This window comes from Scyliorhinus torazame, chromosome 9 (genome assembly GCF_047496885.1).
Source record: "Scyliorhinus torazame isolate Kashiwa2021f chromosome 9, sScyTor2.1, whole genome shotgun sequence".
In the NCBI taxonomy this organism is placed as follows: Eukaryota; Metazoa; Chordata; class Chondrichthyes; order Carcharhiniformes; family Scyliorhinidae; genus Scyliorhinus; species Scyliorhinus torazame.
In genome coordinates this window covers 132,419,331-132,437,332 of record NC_092715.1, presented here as the reverse complement: position 1 = coordinate 132,437,332, position 18,002 = coordinate 132,419,331, and the positions used below count along the sequence as shown (strand labels likewise).

Sequence of the window (18,002 nt, the reverse complement as noted above, 5' to 3'; positions counted from 1 at the left end):
GGAAGCTGGGGGGTAGTGAGGGAGTAGGTGGAGGGGTCAGGGGGTAGTCAGGGGTGGGTATAGGTGGTTGGGGGGGGGTCAGTGGCTAATTCTGAGAAGGGGGGGTAGTCGGTTGTCCAATGGAGTCTTGCAATTTCAATAATACAGCTACCCAATAAGTAGAACTGGTTTTAATCTTTTAAACCTTTCCTGGATAACTATTGCGCTCAATGAGTTGGAACCATTTGACATCTCCAACTTTAAATCAGGATGCCGTAGGGTTCCAGAATCAGAAGACTTGCCCAACTGAGTCAAAACTTCCTGGGCAATTCCTGTGCAGCCCTTGCATGGGGACTTCCGAGGGGTCCCCCTAGTGGATCCTCTGCGGTGCCTCCGGCATATGACCCTCCATGGAAGATCGGTTTGTTTCACAAGTGAAATCATTGATGGCTCAATTATTTAACTGCATAGATTAAGGATAGATTTTCTTTGATAGTAATGATTAAAATTAACTAATAAAATGGAACCCCAGACTTATCAATTATTCTGGAAGGATTTCCTTGCCTTACCTTTGAAATAACCACATTGGTTGGCTGCATAAATCCTCTGACATAAATATATCCATGAATATATTTTAATGTATCCTAAATAAAAACAAATAAAGGTGCAAATATTGGCTCCTGAAGCGATGCAGGTGGTCGCAGAAATAGATTAGGTAGATTAGGCAGCATGTGGAAAAAACAAAAACTTGTTAGCACTTTGCAATCTTAATGATCACTTTAGCAATTTCATACCTTAATACAACTCCCATTTTCTCTCTAGCAGCCAATATTGGGTAATGTCTGGATGTCCAGATATACCTGGGGATGGGGAGAGGCTACAGTACTTGAAGTGGTACATCCGGGGCAGAAAACTACTGATGATCTACGTCCTTGGTGTCACTCTGCTACTTCTTTTTCTTCTCTCGGACAATATGCTAAAATCAGACGGTATGCTAATCCTTCTTGCTTTCCTTTCAATGAAACCTCCTTTGGTTGTTCTTACGTGCTCTGTGTCTCATGCATGCCAATTATTTCTTTGATTTTTTTTCCTATTATGTCTCCTTTTACATCTTGCTAGTGCCAGGTATGCTGTTTGATCATTCCTCATTCGAATATTTCACATGGAATTACATAGAATTTTACAGCAAAGAATGCTTATGCTCTATGCAAACCTCCACCCCACTTTACTTCATCTCATCTTTTCAACATTCCATTGTGATTCTATTTCTATTTCTGTATGTTTACAAATTTCCTCCCTTTCGCCTTGATTCATTGGGTTTCTTTTAAAATGTTATTCACCTGGAGTATCTCGGTGGGATTTTCCGGTCGCCGACGCCGAAATCACATTTGGCGATCAGGCGGAGAATCCCCGTTCACGACCGAGTCGGGGACGGCGCCACTTTTACGATGCTCCGCCCCCTCCATAGCAGTGTACTCTCCGAGCACGCCGTGTGCCGTATCGCCCGCCTCAGGACATCGCCTGGCGTCGGTTGCATGTGGTCTCATCCGTCGGGAACCCGCGTGGCGGCTGCACACTCAGTCCAGCGCCGCCACAGTCGGGGGAGGGCCGATCTGTGGTCAGGGGGGGACTTTGCCAGGGGCTGGGGGCACTGTTGGGGGGTGGTCCAGAGCGCGCGAGACTGGCATGCGCGGCCACGGACCCGGCAATTCTCCAGGCCATATCGGCAGATAGAGCCGGGTGCTCTACGCTGCCTTGATGCTGGCCCCCAGCCAACCGGAGGATTGGTGGCCATTTTATGCCATTTGTTCTGTCGTAAAACGCCACCATTCCCACGCCGGCGTGGGGACATAGCCTCAAAATTGGAGAATCCAGCCCCCATCTCAAAGAATAGTCAAGTCTTGAAATAGCAACTGACTTCTGTTTTTGCTCAGGTCTTTCCTCACCTGGTGAGTTTTTCCAACAGCTTTCTTGTGTGTATTCAGATTTACAGCAACCATTTTATTTAGTTTTTCTTGACACACTCTTGAACACCACCATTGTGCCATGCCTGGAGAATGTGTTATGATAATGTCACTGTCACGTCCACCACTAGATGGAGCTTCATAAACTCCAAGCTTACCATGTGTTATCATCATTGTGCTCTGTCTTCCTATGCACAGTGCCATTGGTGATATGCTAATGCCCATTGTTTGCAATTACCATAAATATATTTCACAAGGATGCTCAATGCAATGATAAAAACAGTGGCAAATTAACTATAATGTGTCCTCACTGAGACTCATGAAGTGATATTTTGCTTGTAGTACTATTCAGGGTAGTTGGCAGGGTGCATGTGGCAGCCATCTGGAGCAGTTGGCAGGTAACTGGTCCATTTTGGTTCAGGGTCCTTGTTACAGCAATTTAATGGTAAGCCAGAGAGCCCATTTTCTCTGCTATTTGGGCCCAACTAGCACTCCCGCCTGAAGTGCTAAATGGCTGCCAGATGCAGGAAAATTGGCTCCAGTTTGCCATGAATACTTGTAAATTGGATAAAAGAAATTCCCCAATGTTTGTGGAGATTGGCACATCTGACTAATCGGCAATCCCAGCATTTTCCTTAGTCATTAGATGATTGAACAAACCAAGAAAGGATCCTGGAAGACATTCTGTAGGAGACTATAACAAAATGCTTGTGGTGAACAAAATTACATCAGTACATGACATATAACAGTTGACAAGTCAGATTGCTAACCGTCTTACCACCTAATACAAATGGTATGATTTGTTTCTCCAACTCTGTCTCTCTGATTCTCGATCCCCAATTTCTGTCATTCTGATCACCCTGTGATCCATGATCTATAGCTCCATAATTATGTATTTTCTGTGCTGTTCAATTTACATGCCTAATTGGTATGCAATCTTGCCTTTGAATTGTGTAAAAATTGTAATCTCGCCATTTATCCTGTTTTTTCTTGAGCAAGAAACTTTATGCTGTGATTAATGAGATTAAATGGTACTTTTATTAATTCTTCTTGCAATATGATCAAATCAGTTTCAGCTTACTGTTGGATCACAGCAAAATTACTACAATCATGTTTTATTTTATTTTATAATCTTTATTGCCCCAAGTAGGCTTACATTACACTGCAATGAAGTTACTCTGAAAAGCCCCTAGTTGCCACATTCCAGCGCCTTTTCGGGTACACAGAGGGAGAATTCAGAATGTCCAAATCACCTAACAGCAGGTCTTTTGGGAATTGTGGGAGGAAATAGGAGCACCTGTTTGGGGGGGGGATCTTATAGAAACATATAAAATTATGAAAGGAATAGATAGGATAGATGCGGACAGGTTGTTTCCACTGGCGGGTGAAAGCAGAACTAAGGGGCACAGCCTCAAAATAAGGGGAAGTAGATTTAGGATTGAGTTTAGGAGGAACTTCTTCACCCAAAGGGTTGTGAATCTATGGAATTCCTTGCCCAGTGAAGCATTAGAGGCTCCTTCATTAAATGTTTTGAAGATAAAGATAGATAGTTTTTTGAAGAATAAAGGGATTAAGGGTTATGGCGTTCGGGCCGGAAAGTGGAGCTGAGTCCACAAAAGATCAGCCATGATCTCATTGAATGGCGGAGCAGGCTCAAGGGGCCAGATGGCCTACTCCTGCTCCTAGTTCTTATGTTCTTAAGTTCACCTGGAAGATACCCATGCAGACACAGGGAGAACGTGCAGACTCCACACAGACAGTGACCCAAGCAGGGAATCAAACCTGGGATCCAGGTGCTGTGAAACCATAGTGCTGACCACTATGATGCCACCACCAAACACATCTTCCCTTCACTCCCTCTTTCAGCATTCCGCAGAGACCGTTCATCTCAGACACTTCCCTTCCCTTCCTTGATCTTTCTGTCTCCATTTCCAGCAATAGACTATCTACTAATATCCACTACAAGCCCATTGACTCCCACAGCTATCTGGACGACAGCTCTTCACACCCTACACCCTGTAAGGACTCCATCCCTTACTCTCAACTCCTTCACTTCCTTAGCATTTGTTCCGATTATGCCATTTTCCAAAATGGTGCTTCGAAAGTGTGTTCCGTCTTCCTCAACCGTGATTTCCAACCTACATTTGTTGACAGGGCCCCCAACAGTGTGCGGTCTTTCTCCCGCGCCACTACTCTCGCCCGCTCCCCTCCCTCCCAGAACAAGGATAGAGTCCGTCTCATCCTCACCTTTCATCTCATCAGCCTCCGTATGCAAAGCATAATCCTCCTCCATTTTCACCAACTTCAGCGTGATGCAACCACCAAATACATCTTCCCTTCACTCCCTCTGTCAGCATTCCACAGTGACCGTTCCCTCCAAGATAATCTAGTCCACTCCTCCACCATACCCAATACCTCTCCCATCACCCATGGCACCTTCCCATGTAATCGCAGAAGGTGTAACACCTGCCCCTTTACCTCTTCCATGCTTAACATCCCAGGCCTAAAACACTCATTCCAGGTTAAGCAGCATTTCACTTGCACCTCTTTCAATCCAGTCTATTGCATTCGCTGCTCCCAATGTGGTCTCCTCTATATCGGGGAGACCAAACGCAGACTGGGTGATCGCTTTGCTGAGCATCTTCGGCCTGTGCGTGTTCAGGACCCGAACCTTCCCGTTGCTTGCCATTTTAACAAAAGACCCTGCTCCCATGCCCACATGCCTGTCCTTGGCCTGCTGCAATGTTCCAGTGAAGCTCAAGGCAAACTGGAGGAACAACATCTCATCTTCCGGTTTGGCACACTGTGGTAAACCACTGTGTTCCTATATTAAGGGTTGTACGGTAGAACCTGCACTACAGGTTCACCTGGGCCCCTGCATGCTAGCTCCGCCCAGGAGCCGTGTTATAAATATATGTGGCCTTCAGCTCGCAGCCATTTCGTCAGCTGCTGTAGGAGGCCACACTTCAGATACTAATAAAGCCTCAGTTTGAATTCAACTTCGTCTCCAGCCAAATTGATCGTGCCTCAATTTATTAGTACCTGATTCAGAAGATGGACCTCCGGATTAAACCAGATCGACTGCAGCTGGATCCACACGCAAGCGATGCCAGAAAGGACTTTCAGCACTGGCTAGCTTGTTTTGAAGCGTATATCAACGCGGCGCCGGCCCCTGTTCCAGAGGCTCAGAAGATTCAAATCTTGTACTCCAGACTCAACTCTAAAATCTTCCCGCTGATCCAGGATGCGCCCAATTACGCTGAAGCTATGACTCGACTCAAAGGGAATTATGAGCAGAAGCCGACCACGCTCTTCGCCAGACACACGCTCGCAACGCGTACTCAACTTCCTGGTGAGTCAATCGAGGACTTCTGGAGGGCCCTGATCCCACTAGTTCGGGACTGTGACTGCCAGGATGTTACAGCTAAGGAGCGCCCAGATCTCCTTATGAAGGACGCTTTTGTAACTGGGATTGGGTCCGATGTTATCAGGCAGCGGCTCCTAGAGGTCGATCTTCCTTCCCTCTTTGCCAATCTAACTCCAGATTGTAAACCCGTCGCCACCAGGAGCAGACAGTACAGCACCCAGGATAAGGCCTTCATCAGGTCCGAGGTCCAGCGGTTGCTTCAGGAGGGAGTCACCGAGGCCAGCAACAGCCCCTGGAGAGCTCAAGTGGTAGTGGTTAAGTCTGGGGAGAAAAATTGAATGGTCGTGGACTACAGCCAGACCATCAACAGGTACACGAAGCTCGACGGGTACCACCTCCCACGCATATCTGACATGGTTAACCGGATTGCACAGTACCGGGTCTTCTCAACGGTGGACCTGAAATCCGCTTACCACCAGCTCCCCATCCGTAAATCGGACCGGCCATACACTGCCTTTGAGGCAGACGGCTGGCTATATCACTTCCTTAGGGTCCCCTTCGGCGTCACCAATGGAGTTTCGGTCTTCCAAAGGGAGATGGGCCGAATGGTCGACCGGTACGGCTTGCGGGCCACGTTTCCGTACCTAGGCAATGTGACCATCTGCGGCCATGATCAGCAGGACCACAACGCCAACCTCGCTAAATTTCTCCGCACCGCCACTCTCCTCAACCTCACGTATAACAAGGAGAAGTGTATGTTCCGTACAAACCACCTAGCCATCCTCGGCTACATGGTCCAGAACGGAATTCTGGGGCCCGATCCCGACCGCATGCGCCCCCTCATGGAGCTTCCCCTCCCCCACTGCCCCAAGGCCCTCAAACGCTGCCTGGGGTTCTTCTCGTATTACGCTCAGTGGGTCCCAAACTATGCCGACAAGGCGCGCCCACTCATACAGTCCACTCATTTCCCCCTGATGGCAGAGGCCCAACAGGCCTTCGCCCGGATCAGAGCTGATATTGCCAAAGCTGGAATGCACGCTGTAGACGAAACACTTCCTTTCCAAGTAGAAAGCGACGCATCGGACGTCGCCCTTGCCGCCACCCACAACCAGGCAGGCAGGCCCGTGGCATTCTTTTCCCGCACCCTCCATGCCTCCGAAATTCAGCACTCATCTGTCGAAAAGGAGGCCCAGGCTATCGTTGAGGCTGTGCGACATTGGAGGCATTAACTGCCGGGCAGGAAATTCACTCTCCTCACTGACCAACGGTCGGTAGCCTTCATGTTCAACAACACACAGTGGGGCAAGATCAAAAATGACAAAATCTTGCGGTGGAGAATTGAGCTCGCCACCTATAACTACAAGATTAAGTATCGCCCTGGCAAACTCAACGAGCCCCCAGACGCCTTGTCCCGAGGTACACGTGCCAGCGCACAGGTAGACTGACTGCGGACCCTGCACGGCAGCCTTTGTCACCCAGGGGTCACTCGGTTGTACCACTTCATTAAGGCACAAAATTTGCCCTACTCCGTCGAGGAAATAAGGACGATCACCAAGGACTGCCAGGTCTGTGCGGAGTGCAAACCGCACTTCTACCGGCCGGACCGCGCGCACCTGGTGAAGGCCTCCCGCCCCTTTGAACGCCTCAGCGTGGATTTCAAAGGCCCCCTCCCCTTCTCTGACCGACACACGTATTTCCTCAGTGTGATCGACGAATACTTCGCCATCGCATGCCCCGACATGACGTCTGCCACCATCATTAAAGCCCTTCCTTCTATCTTCACTCTGTTCGGCTTCCCCGCCTACATCCACAGTGACAGGGGATCCTCATTCATGAGTGATGAGCTATGCCAGTTCCTGCTCAGCAGGGGTATCATCTCCAGCAGAACGACGAGCTACAACCCCCGGGGAAACGGACAGGTAGAAAGGGAGAATTGGACGGTATGGAGGGCCGTCCAGCTGGCCCTACGGTGCAGAAATCTCCTGACCTCCCGTTGGCAAGAGGTCCTCCCTGATGCACTACATTCCATTCGCTCATTAGTTTGCACTGCTACTAACAGTACACCGCATGAACGTCTTTTTGCCTTCCCCAGGAAGTCCACATCCGGGGTATCACTCCCAACTTGGCTCACAGCTCTGGGAACCGTGCTCCTCCGTAAACATGTGTGGCTCCACAAGGTGGGTCCGTTGGTGGAAAGGGTGCACCTGCACCACGCAAACCCACAGTACGCCTACGTGGCGTTCCCCGACGGCCGCCAGGATACCGTCTCCCTCAGGGACCTGGCACCAGCAGGTTCCATCCCCACACCACCCCCGTCATCCCCGGCGCCACCCATCCCTCCCCCGTCGCTCCGATCACCACCCCCCCTACGACTGTCCGTCCTCCCCTTGCCCACTCCCATTGATGAAGAGGATTTTGGCACGCTCCCGGAGTCAACTTTGACCACGACAGCACCAACATCGCCGGCTCCACTTCGTCGATCCCAGAGGACGATCAAGGCGCCGGACCGGCGGAACCTCTGACCGGCCCACCTGATGACCAGAGACATTTTTTTTTCACTGTTCTGTAAATATTAAAGATTGCGAATTGTACATAGTTATCCACCACCCTCGCCGGACTCAATTTTATCAGGGGGTGAATGTGGTAAACCACTGTGTTCCTATATTAAGGGTTGTATGGTAGAACCTGCACTACAGGTTTACCTGGGCCCCTGCATGCTAGCTCCGCCCAGGAGCCGGGTTATAAATATGCGTGGCCTCCACCTCGCAGCCATTTCGTCAGCTGCTGCAGGAGGCCACACTTCAGATACTAATAAAGCCTTAGCTTGAATTCAACTTCGTCTCCAGCCAAATTGATCATGCCTCACACACTACAGGCTTCCGGTCTCAACATAGAATTCAAAAACTTCAGATGATTAGCTCTATCCCACCTAGGCCCATTTGTTTTTATGCCATTTAATTTCAACTGTCTCTTGCCATTTCTTTCTTTCTTGTCTTTCTTAATATATATTTAAACCCCCCTCCCAATCTTATCCAGCTTTCTTTACCCCTTCTCCCCTTTGCTTCCCTCTTCCCCTCCCCCCACATCTCCATCTGTCACAGTTTACCCTCTGATGTTAGTTTCTCTGCTGTTTGGCCTCTCACATCTTTTGTTCTCTCTGGGGACTGCCATTAACACTCTTTCCCCTTGGTTTCTGTGGCTATTAGCACCCCGTTTCCCTGGGTTTCTGTGGCTATGACTCATCTTTCATTCTCACTCCACAGTATAAATATTCCCCACGTTCTCTGACTGTTAGCTTGGACTCAAAACGTGAGCTTTTTTCTCTCCCTACAGATGCTGCCAGACCTGCTGAGATTTTGCAGCATTTTCTCTTTCGTGCTAACCACTATGCTACCGGCTGCCACTGTGCCACAATTTGGCTTGCTTTAAGGTAATATTTTAATTTTACCCATAATGTAGAATTTAATTTATAATTCTACCCTTATTCTGATTCCTTACAGATTTGATATAGTTCTGTCCAGCTTCTCAAATTGGATGGGAAGATCCCATGGCATTATTCAAAGTACGGATGGAGATTTTTCCCAGTGAACTGCTGACATTTATCTCTCCACAAACATCACCATAGCAGCGTATTTAGTTACTTATTTCATCACTGTACAGACTTCACAAGTGACTAATTGGCAGTAATTTTTAAAAAATCATTTCCGGGATGTGGGCGTCACTGGTTAGGCCAGAATTTATTGCCCATTCCTAGTTTTCCTTCAGACGTTGATAGTGAGTTGCCTTCGTGAATTGCTGCAATCCGTGAGGTGTACGAACACTCACAATGCTGTTAGAGAGGGAGGTCCAGGATTTTGACCCAGCGATAGTGAAGGGACGGTAATATATTTCCAAGTTAGGGTAGTGAGTGACTTGGAAGGGAATCTCCAGGTGGTGGGGTTCAGAGGTATCTATTGTTCTTGTCCTTCTAGATGTTAATGGTCATAGGATTGGAAGGTGCTGCCTAAGGAACCTTGGCAAGTTCCTGCAGTGCATCTTGTAGATGGTGTACATGGCTGCCACTGTTCGTCAATGGTGGAGGGATTGAATGTTTGTGGAATGGGTATCAATAAAGTAGATTACTTTGTCCTGGAAGGTGTCGAGCTTCTTGCTGTTGGAGCTGCACTCATCCAGGAAAGTGGAGAGTATTCCATTACACTCCTGACTTGTGCCTTGTAGATGGTGGACAGGCTTTGGTGAGTTACTTGCTGTAGGATTCTGACCCTTTGACCTGCTCTGGTAGCCACTGTATTAATATGGCTAGTCCAGTTCAGTTTCTGATCAATGGTAACCCCCAGAATGTTGATTGTGGGGTTTCAGCGATGGTAATGCCATTGAATGTCAGGGGTGATGGTTAGATCACCTCTTGTAGAAGATGGTCATTGCCTGGCACTTGTGTGATGCAAATGTAACTTGCCACTTGTCACCCCAGGCCTTGATAATCCAGGTCTTGCTGCACTTGGACATGGACTGCTTCATTACCTGAAGAACCACGAATGGTGCTGAACATTGTGCAATCATCTGCGTATATCCCCACTTCTGACCTTATGATGGAAGGGAGGTAATTGGTGAAGCAACTGAGGATGGTTGGACCTAGAATACTACCCTGAGAAACTCCGCAGTGATGTCCTGGAGGTGAGATGATTGGCATCCAACCAGCACAACCATCTTCCTTTAAGCCAGCTATGACTCTAACCATCGAAGAGTTTCCCTTGATTTCCATTGATTCCAGTTTAGCTAGGGCTCCTTGATGCCATATCTGGTCAAATGCTGCCTTGATATGCTTTGTGACATTCTGAGAATATGAAATACAAGTTCGTCCTTTCCATATTTAAGTTCCTCTGATATCCAAATGATTCAATTTAGTTACATTATATCTACCTCATCTTCTAAAGAATGTGAAAAAAATAAAATTGGGGCACTGTTATTCAGGTAACAAAGAAACTGGAGTTCATAACAGATGTGCTGGAACTTTTACTTTTGAGATAATGGGAAGGAGTAAAATTTCCAGGTGATTCTGCAATCAGGTTGGATGTGATTAGGAAACTTTGGATAAAGCAAGGTGAAACTCCAACTGAAATATCGTCATTTCTCAATGATTCATAGAATGCAAATTTAACAAGTCTATTCCTAATGAAAAATCTGTAGCTGTTCAGAATAACAGGGGCTAATGCATAAATCATTTTCCCTCTGGGTCTATATTTGACAAGATGCACAACAGAATGAGATGGCTTAATAAACTTTTCTATTCCACTTTTTTTACTTCTCCGTAAAACACATTAACTCAGTCATGCACTCATAAGCTCCTGAATAATGAATTTCTGTTGCATTTGGCATCAAATTAAGTTATATCCCATCTGTAATTTTAATAAATGCTATCACAATTTATATTTCAATATCCATTACCCAAAGACACTGGTAACATTTTAATTGTATGCATTTTCGTTTCTGTTCATTTCTACATTTTGCACTCATCAGGGCGAATGATATTTGAGCTGAGGAATAGAGCACATTTCATTTTGGGAACTCAGGATAGTGCCTGCAGCAAACATGAGTCAGGAAATTACACAGATAGGCAGAAGCAGAAAATGCACATTCCAGTGTAATGGTCAAACATCCCCAGATCACACGTAGACTGTAAAGGCATCTCCAATCTGCTCCATAATATGCCCCAGCTCCAACTGGCGGGAAGCATTCCTGGCTGCACCAGTCTGACATCAATGATCTTGTGGCCTCACTGCCCAAATTTTCCTATTTCATACAGGTGTGTGTTACATAGTTACATAGAACATAGAACATACAGTGCAGAAGGAGGCTATTCGGCCCATCGAGTCTGCACCGACCCACTTAAGCCCTCACTTCCACCCTATCCCCATAACCCACTAACCCCTCCGAACCTTTTTTGGACACTAAGGGCAATTTAGCATGGCCAATCCACCTAACCTGTACGTCTTTGGACTGTGGGAGGAAACCGGAGCACCCGGAGGAAACCCACGCAGACACGGGGAGAAGGTGCAGACTCCGCACAGACAGTGACCCAGCGGGAAATTGAACCTGGCGCTGTGAAGCCACCGTGCTAGCCACATGTGCTACCGTGCTGCCCACATGTGCCCACATGTTCTTGAAAGCTCAGTAAGAAGTCTTACGACACCAGGTTAAAGTACAACAGGTTTGTTTCAAATCACTAGCTTTCGGAGCACTGCTCCTTCCTCAGAGGAAGGAGCAGTGCTCCGAAAACTAGTGATTTGAAACAAACCTGTTGGACTTTAACCTGGTGTTGTAAGATTTCTTATTGTGCTCAGCCCAGTCCAATGCCAGCATCTCCACTTCTTGAAAGCTGGAACTGGACAACATTGTCTAAACTATTGTGATCCAAGGAGGCTGTGTTAGCAATTGGTGACAAAATGAGCAGCCTTGGAAAAGCTATTAGTGAAGAGATGAATGAGGCAGCAAAACAGGTAGAGAGAACTTTAATGACAGCAGACAACAAATGCATTGTTGGAATTCTTGAAGGTAATAATAAAAATTAAAACAGAGAATCCACCTGAAGGTGAAAGGAACTTATCATATCAGTCAGTTTATCCTGGTTCATGGAAAGTACATATCAAGTGGAAAATATACAAAAATAAATAAGAATAATCTTTATTAGTGTCACAAGTAGGCTTACATTAACACTGTGAAAATCCCCTAGTCACCACACTCCAGCACCTGTACGCTGAGGGAGAATTCAGAATGATCAAATCCCCTAACAGCATGTCTTCCAAGACTTCTCGGAGGAAACTGGAGCCCCCGGAGAAAACCCACGCAGGCATGGGGAGAATATGCAGACTGCACAGAGAGTGACCCAAGTGGGTGTAGTGATCTGTACATCTGCACATACACCAGGCACTACAGCACAGATGTAACAGCCACAGCATCACTAGAGGGCAGCATCAGAGACGGGTATAAAGGGTCGAGCCCAAGGGAGGATCCGTCTCTTTCAGAAGCACAAAGCTAGTGAGACAGCTCAGCATAGGCAGTTTACCTTAGCTTCACTGGCCATACCTCTTGACTGTATTATATCTAGTTAAGCTCTGGAAACAGAACAAACCCACTGAATAAAGTATTTGTGTTAACTGGAAGTCTACAATCTTTATTCAGACTTAGAGAATAACATATGGTACCAGGCGTGATTTCAGAAAGCTAGCTAGACACCAGCAAGAGAAGAAAAACTTACACCGGCTATTCGACTGTGGAAGACCTCGCAGCAAATGGATCCTCGATGACTAACTGATTCGATGGAACTTGTTGGAACTCCATGGCAGCTGGAAACAACCGGTAATTTAAGTTATAACTGGAAAATATTTGAACAGCTGTTCCAAATATTTATCACAGCTAATGATTTAAGCACTGCCTCTGATGCAATGAAAATAGCCCTACTACTCTCAACAGGAGGGCATGAGGCTAGATAAATCTATAATTGCTATAATTACTTAGAAGGTGAGGACAACACCAAAGTAGAAGTTATACACAAAAAATTTGATGAATGCTGTAACAGTCAGTCTGGTGAGATGCTGGAAAGATTTAACTCTTGTCAGAGAAACGGAGAGCCCATCTCTGATTTTATTACAAATCTCAAGTTAATACCACAAGGCTGTGATTGTGCCGATTTCAGAGATACTGTGATAATCCATCAATTAATTTCTGGACTATCTGATAAAAATTTGAGGGAAGAACTTTCACAAAATAAGTATCTAACTCTAGAGATCGCTATACAAAAATGCCTTGCTTATGAACAAAATCAATACTTTGAGTCTCTACAAACACAGAATCACCATTTAGAAAACAAAATCGGTAAAGATGGCGCGAACACTCACCACGAGGCGGAGGCAGGATTGAATTGGAGGAAGATGGAGGTTCTGAGCGGCAGCCATCTTGAGAAAGGAGCCGCACATGCTCAGTTGCGAAAAGAGCGCGCAGTACAGGAAACTCGGAGTGCGCATGGGTAATCGAGTCCTACGCATGATGTCACGAGCGTCATGACGTCAGAGGACCAGGACCAAACCCACTTAAAAGGGAAATGCACGAAAATGAACAAAAATAATTTTAAAGCTGCAAAACCCAATTTTCTTGCCTCAAAAGACAGAACAATGCCCGAACTTACACCAGCAGTTGAAAATAACTTTCACAACACCTTGGAACAAGCAGTTAGCACCGCCCTAGAAGATGGTATGGTCCTTGTAGACTATGACTCAGATGAAGATTTCATCTTGGGAGATGGCTACCCCAGTACCAAATCCGAACCGCAACTAGAGGTGTTGTACCGTGAAGTCCTCGACGATGAGTTCTTCGAATTGGGGAATCTTCAGCCCAGCATATATGACATCCCGACTCGTGAGTGCAGGATTATGCTGTGGCCTGACGCCAAGAAACAGAAAGTGGTTCACGCACCACGAAGGGTCCCAGCCTCCACACAAGAAGATGATTTGTTCATTGAACACGAAGAGAACGATCATTACTCTGAAATAAAAAGAGATCATTTGTCTATCGAACAATACACACAATACTGCTCAGATATGGCTCAGTTATTCGAAGATCACGATCACAGCATCAGCAACACGGTTGAAAAGCTCAATACGACTCTTCTCATGGTAGATGAATTCAATACCATGGTGCCATGGCAGATTGTTGATACATTGGATGACAGCAATATCAAAGACGAAGATGATGCCACACAGAGAGCACAGAACGACTCCGTTGAGAGAGCACAGATCGACTCTACAGCGAGAACACTGCACGACTCCACAAAGAGACTGATGACAGACTCCACAGAGAGAACGATGACAAACAGAATCAATACCACAAACACAGGAAAAAATTGAGGTCAGACAACGGTGCGACACAGAATCGCTTCCCGCAATCAAATGGAACAGGGGAAAAAGGTGTCCACATCGTTAAATGACTCATCTGCAAGGCAACCGAGTCACGTTCCGACATCAACCTAGCACTGTAATCGTACCAGGCAACCCCATTGAGCTCAGAACTGTTGCCAGTGCAAATGCTCTTCGGCAGAGACATCCGGACAACCCTACCATCAATGCAGTTCCGAGACCCCGGCAACGCATTGGTTCTCGACAAAATGCGGGCACTCCACTCCAAACAAAAACGATACTACGATCAACGTGCGATCTCACTCAAGCCACTGACAATAGGTGACATCGCCAGAACCAGGGACTCAGAAGGCAGATGGCCTGAGCTAGCCACGGTGATCAGGCAGGAGCCACCATGGTCATACATTATCAAATCATCAGCGGGAGTACTTTTTCACCGTAACCGGTGGGATCTGTTAGAGATTCGACCTACAACGCCAGTATTTCCCACACTGGACTTGACCGAGTCCATTTGTCCACAGGATGTTCCTCGCCACACAACGCCAGACAGTACTCTTGATGACATCAAACCATCATCCCCACCACCACCGTTAAGACGCTCCAGCAGAGGCCGTAAGGCACCCAACCGGCTAGATTTGTAATGACACTTCGACACAGGCGCAAGACGAATATGGACATTTCTCACGATGGACTCAAAACACAGTTAATTGTTTCTGTATTACTTTTATCATTTTCACAGTGTGCAGATTTGCATATTCTCACCACTTGTTATGTAGAGTTTTCTTGAGGCCAGTCTAGAAAACATGTCAAATAAAAGTGTGGAGGGGGGGGGGAACGTAGTGATCTGTACATCTGTACATACATCTGCACATACACCAGGCACTACAGCACAGATGTAACAGCCACAGCATCACTAGAGGGCAGCATCAGAGACGGGTATAATGGGTCCAGCCCAAGGGAGGATCCGCCTCTTTCAGGAGCACAAGGCTAGTGAGCAGCAGCACACAGAGACAGCTCAGTATAGGCAGTTTACCTTAGCTTCACTGGTCATACCTCTTGACTGTATTATATCTAGTTAAGCTCTGGAAACAGAACAAACCCACTGAATAAAGTATTTGTGTTAACTGGAAGTCTACAATCTTTATTCAGACTTAGAGAATAACATAGCGGGATTCAAACCCGGGACCATGGCGCTGTAAAGCAACAGTTCTAATCACTGTGCTACCATGCCACCCATTATGACAATAGTATCAAACCTAAGAACATGTTTCTTTTTGACCCACCTGGCAATTATAAGGGCATTGCTCTCAGACAATACGTTAAGTGTGGAAAATGAGCCATAATGATCAGAATAGAATTTTTTGTAGGCGGTTCCCATCTGTTTCAAGTGCCAGCTTCCTCCAAATCCTGGAGGATAGCAAATGTTGTCCCCTTGTTCAAGAAGGGGAGAAGAGACAACCACGGTAACTATAGACCAGTGAGCCTTACTTCTGTTGTGGGCAAAATCTTGGAAGGGTTTATCAGAGATAGGATGTATAATCATCTGGAAAGGAATAATTTGATTAGAGATAGTCAACACGGTTTTGTGAAGGGTAGGTCGTGCCTCACAAACCTTATTGAGTTTTTTGAGAAGGTGACCAAACAGGTGGATGAGGGTAAAGCAGTTGATGTGGTGTATATGGATTTCAGTAAAGCATTTGATAAGGTTCCCCACGGTAGGCTACTGCAGAAAATACGGAGGCATGGGATTCAGGGTGATTTAGCAGTTTGGATCAGAAATTGGCTAGCTGGAAGAAGACAAAGGGTGGTGGTTGATGGGAAATGTTCAGACTGGAGTCCATGTACTAGCGGTGTACCACAAGGATCTGTTTTGGGGCCACTGCTGTTTGTCATTTTTATAAATGACCTGGAGGAGGGCGTAGAAGGATGGGTGAGTAAATTTGCAGATGACACTAAAGTCGGTGGAGTTGTGGACAGTGCGGAAGGATGTTACAAATTAACGAGGGACATAGATAAGCTGCAGCGCTGGGCTGAGAGGTGGCAAATGGAGTTTAATGCAGAAAAGTGTGAGGTGATTCATTTTGGAAGGAATAACAGGAAGACAGAGTACTGGGCTAATGGTAAGATTCTTGGCAGTGTGGATGAGCAGAGAGATCTCGGTGTCCATGTACATAGATCCCTGAAAGTTGCCACCCAGGTTGAGAGGGTTGTTAAGAAGGCGTACGGTGTGTTAGCTTTTATTGGTAGAGGGATTGAGTTTCGGAGCCATGATGTCATGTTGCAGCTGTTCAAAACTCTGGTGCGGCCGCATTTGGAGTATTGCGTGCAATTCTGGTCGCCGAAGGGCCTGTACTGCGCTGTTAAGGTCTATGTTCTATGTTCTAATGTTCCTACCCTGCTGAAAATGTGTTGTGTGCAAATGAGACAGTACAAGTCTCTTAGACTTCATTTTGTTACTTCATAAACTAGGGCGCACAGGGCATTTAGATGAAGAAAATTGACTGCCCCACAAACCCCACCCCTGTTGCCTTGCTTTCTGAAGAAGGCAATGTATTAAAAGCTGTCATAAGGCATCCACTTCATCATGGTTATCTAGTCTAGTTGCTTTTCCTCAACTGTGACATCCATAAGCCAGCTGCATCAGGAACTATGGATCCTGGACATTTCAGTGTGGAAGCTTTGAAACTGGAAGTAAAGACAAAACTTCCTTTGAAGTAGCGTAAAGAGGATGGCAGAGAACGGATGCTCATTTTGCATCCCATGGAGAACAAAATGGACTTCCAATTCAGTAGCAACAAATTTGTGCTACCTCAGTTAAAAGTTTGCCTGCTATCAAGGGAAGAGATACTCCAGTCAGTGCAGATGTTTCCAATTGGATGTCTGCCCTCCTCTTGGTTTAAAGCCAGGTGCATTGATCTATGAACCTACCACTTGCCCTGTTTTGATCTTGGATCTCGGCTGGATGTTACCTTTTATTGGTCTCCAATCAAATGGTGGTACGCTCAGCATACCAGCAATTGATTGAGTTGTGGATGTGTAGGTCAGAACACAAAGTTACATAGTAATGAATTATTATGCAAGTAGAAATCAAAAATATTCAAACACACCTCCTAACAATAAAAGCACATTGTACGAATCTATCTCATGTCCCCTGCTGCAAACTCAGTTTTATAGGCCAAAAATGAGTCTGAATTGAGTTGGTAAAAAGAAAACTAGGTTTATTGCAAAGCAATTATACTTTCAATATACATCAGACCCCATCCGGGTCTGCTCTGTTGTTTCCATACCTGGTAGACTTTATATAGGACTCAATCATGAATGTTCTCAGGCTAGCCTCCCCCTTAGTGAGGGAGCTTGTATTCAGCGAGACTCATGGCGAGACTGATTGCTATATCCGTAGGTCTCTTGTGAGTTATAACACCCTCCTCTCCAAAGGCGGCATGGTGGCACAGAGTTTAACACAGCTGCCTTACAGCGCCGTGGACCCAGGTTCAATTCTGGCCTCGGGTCTCTATCTATGTGGAGTTTGCACTTTCTCCCTATGTCTGCGTGGGTTACCTCTGGGTGCTCCATTTTTCTCCCGAGGAATTTTTCATAAGACAGGTCTCCTGGACCTTAATATGATCAACGTGTTTTTTCATGAAAACGACCCTGTGTCTGAACTTGATAAGATACCAGTTTTGTCTGGCGGACAATTGTCCCTGAGATCCACTGGGCGCCGTCTGCAAAGCTGTGAACATAGACTGCGTTACCTGGGCGGTTTTCGTTTACCTGGGCAACATG

At 46.3% G+C, this 18,002-nt stretch overlaps 1 long non-coding RNA gene across 1 annotated transcript in view; it reads left to right on the top strand.

Annotated features, from left to right (window-relative positions):
* Positions 1-18,002, top strand: part of LOC140430023 (uncharacterized) — an 81,332-nt gene that overhangs the window by 19,318 nt on the left and 44,012 nt on the right. The window contains exon 2 of the long non-coding RNA XR_011949281.1: positions 8,644-8,740. This is a non-coding gene — a long non-coding RNA (uncharacterized lncRNA). The remainder of the gene's footprint in view (positions 1-8,643; positions 8,741-18,002) is intronic.